Below are 7,229 nucleotides of genomic sequence, written 5' to 3' on the forward strand. Positions count from 1 at the left end.
TCTCTGGTGCAAATTCTTTGTCCCCCTCAGCTATAAAATAGAGATTTCAACCTTTCTCTCCTCTCTTTTCCTTCTTTCCTTCCCTCCCTTTCTACTTTTATCTATCCATCATCTATAACTATTACCTTTTTGCATAGCTCAAATTTACTTTTAAGTCCCACCTCAAACTTCATCTTCACCAAAAATCCTGCCACAGCTTTGAAGTCAGGGAGGGGAAAAAAATTCCCAACCAAAACCAAATATTAACCTCTCAATTTGTTTTCATTCTACGTTATTTACAAGAAGAGCTGAGAAAATGAAGCATGAGGGGAGGAAATTATAGTGTTTATTCACATAATCTCTTTTACATTTTAACTTTATTCTTTGAAGATAGAATTCATACCATCTGTTTGCTAGCACCTGTATTAACACAGGTACCTTTGTTTTTGCTTAAGAACAGGTTTATTTGGCTACAGTTTTAGAGGCTCAAATCTCAAGTTGGGTGATCTTATTGGTTTGGTGATGGTAACACATGGTGATGAGTGGGTGTGGCAGTGCCAAGTGCTTATATCTGAAGCCAGGACCAGAAAGAGACTGAAAGTCCCATAATGCATTTTGAGGATATGTTGTAACCAATGGCCTAAGGTTTTTCCCAATAAACCCCACCTCTTAAAGGTCCACACTCCTTCTAAATAACTTCTATCCTGGGAACCAGCCTTTACAGGTAAACTGGTATAGGACACTCATCCAAACTTCAGCAGGAATTAAGAAGGCTTCATAGAGAATATGCTTAATGATCTTCTCAGAAGGGCAGGCTGAGCTTAGGGAACTGTACTTTGTGTCTTGACAATAACAAAATCAAGGATGTTGGTGACTTTTCAGTCATTAATACATGTTTGGGAATGTTTTCTACCGTTTCAGTGAATTCAAAGCTGCCAAAAAAGGGGGGGAGGAACTAGTATTTTCTCTTCTGAAGCAATATTTTTTTAGTGTGAATCCAAAGAGTTTGAGCAGTTTTAGATACAGGTACCCAGATTCCACCTTTCCACAGGAGCGGCTCCCTCTTCTGGCCAAGGCCCAGACAGCGGCAGATGAAGTCCTCTCTCCCCACTGGAGTGGAGGAGTGTGAGAAAGACATCTCTTCTTACTTTACAGGACAATGCGAAGATGAGAGATAGGCTCGCCTTCAACCCACTTATCACATTTGGTTTAATCAGCCTTGTGAGTCTTTCATTCTCATCAGAGAGTCTGAAAATGCCCACCCTTTTTCCCAGCCACTTTCTTTCTCCCGAAAGCCAGCAGCTCTGGCCAGCGCGGTATCAGTGATGCTGGACCCGACTTGGCTGCTGGCTGTCAGCTGACACCAAGAAACCCTGCCAAGCCCAAAGAAGGGGAAGGAGCCGGCGGGTTGGGGTCATGCGGAAGACTTGCCAAAAAGTGCTCAGAAAGTGAGCAATTAATTTCGGCTGTCAAAACAGATACTAGAGGAGCCTAGTTAGATTTCAAGCATTTTTTTTCTCTACCGGCAAATCCAAAGCTCTGTTGGTGATAAGACAGGGAGGCAGATTCTGAGGATGTTTGTGAGGCCATGTTACATGGTGGTTAAGACAGCCCTGGGCTTTGGCAATCAAATTGGCTTGGCATGCGTCCAGATTTGCTTTATTCTGACCTTATCTGCAGGACTTTTGTGTAACCTCTCTGAGCCTCAGTTTTCGCATCTGTGAACTGGGTACACAAGTACACTAGCGGAATCAAGGCTCAGCTGAGAGGCAATGTGTAATGGTGTGAGTAATCACTCATTGCTGTTCATGGTGACATTACTGTGTATTACCTGCTTCTCTGGAGCCTTAGGAGGTTGAATTCATTTGTTCCCTCTTCCCCAATGGCTAGTGCTTTGCTCCAATTTTTCTGAAGATCAGCCCCATTGGGAAACACTCACTGGTAAGCAGTAATTTATTGACTCAGTAAAAGTGTTCCACGTGAATATAAAACCTCAAAGTGAAGAGAGTTGTTCTGTTGTTCTCCCCCGGTGAGCTGGAGGGTAGATAACACATACATAAGTAAAATGGAATTTGTAAAGCAAGAAGCAGAGTATTTTGAAAAATTAAAAGTTTCTTATAAATCCGTAAGAAAATGCATCTGTGTCAACACAATAAAAATAATATCCCAGCCTACTGGTTTTCATCTTCTAGCTCTGGGTAAGCAGTCACTCCTTAACCCTTCCACTGCCACGCTGTGGCTAGGAAACCAGCTGGCACTGCTCTTAAGGGACATAAATAAACACCATGCCCTCATCTACCAAAACATAAACTTCTCCTTTTATGTCTTTATACTTTCCCAGATGGTTCAAGAAAGGAGTATCTTAAAAGCACATTATATAGGAGCAATCATTATCAAAGCTAGATCATCTTTGTAACAGAAAAATAGGTAATTATTCAGGTTTGTTTAAAATAAAAATAACCTCACTTAATATTTCTGACTCTTCCTTCTCTATTCTCATTGACCTGTTCTATACTGCTGGGAATAATCTATGTCTACATTCTTCTTAGAAACCGTGGAGTCTGGCAATCTGCATACAGGCCTATGGTCTAACACACTACCAAGGTCTATGTGACATTCCTTCAGAACCAATGATAGGGCCCAATGATCAGATTTAAGCCAATGAGCTATAAATGAAACTGTTAGGTGAGATTTCCAGCTACTTTGGACTATTTGAAGATGACTAATAAAGCATCATTGCCACACTGAAGTGCCAAACTCCAGCTTTTGCTGTTGTTTTGTTAAAAGAGAGAAATCAGTGGTGTGGTTGAAGCCACTTAGAGTAAATGTTCTGCATTGACTCATCTGAGTACCTGTTCCAAGAGTTCATTCTGCCAAGGGTAACATAGTCAGGTTGATCACTGAGCCCCTCCAGAATCTTTAAGATGGCTTACTAAAATATAAAATATAGATGAAAAAATAAATAAATAAAAATAAAATATAGATGATTTACTATAGTTAATAAGGTATGTGTCCAAAACTTGGATTCTTCAAATATGTAGTCAATTTTAGATTACAAAAATGATTTGGTGATCACACACTGCACACTAAACTTGACAATCCATCTCACCAATATGAGAGATTATTGATGAGGGTGAATGGCTCCCTAGAAACTCAGGGAAATGCCACCTTTGTGTCAAAGATATCCTCATATTTTTTTCTTTAGTATGTTACTGGAATCTATATATTGTCCACTATACCATACAGTGAGTTTAGCAACTCTTCCTTTCTTGTAAAGGTGCTTTCATTTGAGTCTAATTCTTAGTGCTTAAGCAAAGTATCTGCTTAATGATAGAGGTATACACACACACACACACACACACACACACACACACACACACACACACATACACACACACACACACACAGAGTTTTCACAGCCATTTAATGAGTAAACAATACCTCTTACATTTCAACTGCCACTTTCATTACTAGTCAAAAATTAGTGTAGGGCTCGGAGTGTGACTCAGGTGGTAGAATGCCGATTGCCCCTGAGTTGAAACTACAGTACTGCCAAAAACTACCCCAAAATAGCATAATAGTGGATGATAATGATTGATAATTAATGAGTCCTTTCTATATACTAGGTTTTTCCTTAAGCCCAAATAAAAGCTATATAAGGTATGTATGTATGTGTGTATATATACACACATATACATAGACATATATATTTCTATATATGCCACTATGTAGATCTCATGATCCTAAAAAGAAGACATTTAGCTTAGTGTATTGTCACAGAAAGACCTCCCTCTCCTTCCCTCTCCACCAGTGTCATACCCACACAGCCTGAACTGACTTCTGAGTATCTTGTTGAACATGCTTTTTGGAAAAATTGCTTTGATCTGTAGCCTACCTCTGGGAAGCAAAATAACATATGTGGTGGTTTCTGGGCATGCAAAGCTTAGTCCATGAAAGGAATTCCACAGCTTACCATGCACGTTTACCATTCATACAAGTTTGCCATTTCCCCACACCCTGCCCCCGTGGAAAAAGATCAAAGTGTTACATAAAGAACAAGGCAGAACCATTTAGGTGTGGAGCAAAAAAAAAATGAACCAAATGTGTAGAAGCTATTGCTACATCCATTGCTAGATATATATCCTAATTCAAACATTCAGGAGCCTCTCTAGCCATGAGGCTGCCCCCCTTCAGCCCCCCTCTACCTAAGACACTTTCGATACAGCCAGGAAACCACAGAAAACAACATGCTAGCTAAGAAGTCATTTTCCAATTCATATTATCTGTTTATTTAGAAAAAAATTATTTATTCACTGAGATGGCAGAGATTCTTCCAACTCCTTCCCAACAAACTTCAGCATCAAATTCTAATAAAAGATTAAAACTTGGAATGAGTACATACAATTTTCTTTCACCTTAAAACAAAACATTCTCATGGAGTAATGTTCATTTGTTCTGGGCAGAAATTTTAAAGTCAGCAAACTTAAAAGTTCTTTCTGAGGTGATTAAACCATGAAGACAACTGGCTAACAGAGGTCTTGAAAACCTGACGTCTGCCTGGATTTGAATACTATTGGTGTTGAACAAATATTAATTACTAGTAAGGACAAAAATAGGGCTATATCTCAAAAGCTAGTTCTCTCTGTTGTTTTCTCAGCTTATATATTGTAGGTTTAACACTGGGGACAAAGGAAGTCCCCAAATGGAGCCTGAACCTCTGAAAGTTATAGGACTATCACCACCTGGCCAGGTCCACATTCCTCGTGAAGATAACTTGAGGATTCTACAGGAAAGAAGTCAGACCTCTGACAGCCCAAGTGCCTTTCTCTCCAACAGCCTGGACTCATCATTTCTCTAGAACTTTCCAAAGAAATCTTAACAAAATGAGACTAATGTCATTGGAGGGGCAAAGTCCCAGAAGCCTAGGAGTCTAGTTCAGCTTCTGTTTTGAACCTTCTTTATCTTGACTCTTACATTTCCCAGAGCTTCTAAGAATACCTGTCACACAATAGTAAGCTCACAAAATAGCTGTGGAATGAGAAAGCCCCTAGCTTCAATCTCCTTAAATCCCAACTCCTCTCAAGCAAGTGTCTAAACCTCTCAAAGAACCTCAGTTTTGTTATCCAGCAGGGAAAAGACAATAGAGTTCTTATAACTATTACATAACAAAAATATAGTAGTATTTCCATGAATGCCTCAAGTATAGGAATATTTTCATTAATACAAGTTTAACATTGCAACTGTAGGACTAGACAGGAAGTAGGGGATGTGCAGTTCCCATTGGATATCACTTTAGTATCTACAGGAGTTGTAGTCTCCCCCCTCCCCCAGCCAGGAAGAATATAGAAAAAATATAGAATTCTGAATTGTCAGTGATAAAACTTTTAAAGCATGGAAGAATTAGGTAAGGGCTAATTCCATACAGGAAAGTGATTTCAAAAACAAAGCAACCTCCTAAGAGAGTTCAATGCATTAATCAATGGGGAAAATCATCTATCATCTTAATGGGAAAGAGAAACTCAATTTACTCAAATCAGGAGGAAAGTTAGTTAAATGCCCTGGCTAGAACCCAGGTGAAGTGAACCTATAAAAGATAGGAATTTGGGGTTTCTTTTGTTACAATAGTTTTTTTTAAAGACTTGATATATTGGACAGTCTTCCAAGGAAAGTCCATCTCTGTTTTTGACCAAATCCACTGGCAGATTCACAGCCATTGCTGCTGAGATTGGCCACCCTATTTTGCTTGTGACACCAAAAGAAGTACCATTAGAAGATTAGTGAGGTTTATTGATGGTGGTTATTGGTTGGTTGGTTGGTTGTTTTGAAAGTCTTACTATGTAGCTCAGGCTAGCACTGCACTCTCAATCCTCTTGTCTCAAGCACTGGAATTAGAGGCCTGCAACATACCAATTGGTTAGTGTTTTATTAAATCAAAAGAATTTTCCAAAGAGGTTCAGAGATTAACCGAGTGAGACCTAAATCATCAACACTTTTATATTAAGTTCAAAACAGATTTTTTTAATCATTGGAACAATCTGTATATGTATTTCATATTTAAAATGTTTGTTAAAGAAAATGTAGTTTATTAAGGCATTTAGCATGATCATCTCTGATATGAAATCAAATGAGTTATCAGTTTAGGTTCCAGAGGTTCAGTTTAAAGGTACAGATAGTACCGGAATGCTTAACAGAACATAAGAATCACTATCTTTAACAACTTAATTTATTAGACACACATGGGTGGTTTAAGTATATCAGAAGGTTTTTTTTTTCTCCTCCAGAAATTCAATGGTCTTTAAAATAAAATTGGATGTATTGAACTGATAAAGAGCAACATGTAATATTTAAATGAAATTTATTAACAAGTATGTAAACGCAATTGCTTCTTAAGCGAAGTTCAGCCATTCAACTTGAGTTGAAGAGACAGTACTCGAAGGTTTCCTTGAAAGTCATTGCTACAATTACTGGATTTATATATAGAATAGATGGATCTATTAACTGAATGTATTCATTATTTGCTATATATCAGGCACAATTTTGGTGCTGGAAATAAAGGAATATCAAAATGAGTACAAAAACTTATCTCAATGGGACCTGCATGCATTAAATTAAAGAACTTTGTGAGAGGAGGAGGGGAGCTAAGCTCTTAGATGTTTTTTTTTTAGGGGGGAAGACTATTAATTTTAAAACAATGTGTTGGGGCTGGGAAGGTGGCTCAGTGGTAGAGCACTTGCCTTGCATGCATGAGGCCCTGGATTCGATTCCTCAGCACCACATAAGCAAAAAGAAAAAAGCCAGAAGTGGTGCTGTGGCTAAAGAGCTAGCCTTGAGCTGAAGAGCTGAGGGACAGCACCCAGGCCCAGAGTTCAGGCCCCACGACCTGACCCAAAAAAAAAACAATGTGGCTATAATGAGTCTCCTCCTTGAACAAGAGACACCAAAACACTCACATAAAATTGACCATTGTCTATCTTCATCCTCATATCACTAGTGCCTAGTTCAAATGAAACTCCCAAGATGGTGTACACCTTTAGTGTAGAACTTCCTCCTGCAATACCTATTTTCTGCCTCTCTCATGAGAGGCAGAATATTTAGGTTAACCAGGACTATCTTCTTAAAATACAAATAACTTCCAGGTTAAGGGCTAGAAAGTATTTACATCTTCAGATAATTCTATCACAGATTGTGTTTCTTCTTCTAACTCCTGAGCTAAAGAATAAACTTCCTGATGGAGAGAAGAGAGGAAAATA

The sequence above is a fragment of the Dipodomys merriami genome, unplaced genomic scaffold, assembly GCF_024711535.1.
Source record: "Dipodomys merriami isolate MVZ:Mamm:240054 unplaced genomic scaffold, mDipMer1.0.p SCAF_4, whole genome shotgun sequence".
NCBI lineage: Eukaryota > Metazoa > Chordata > Mammalia > Rodentia > Heteromyidae > Dipodomys > Dipodomys merriami.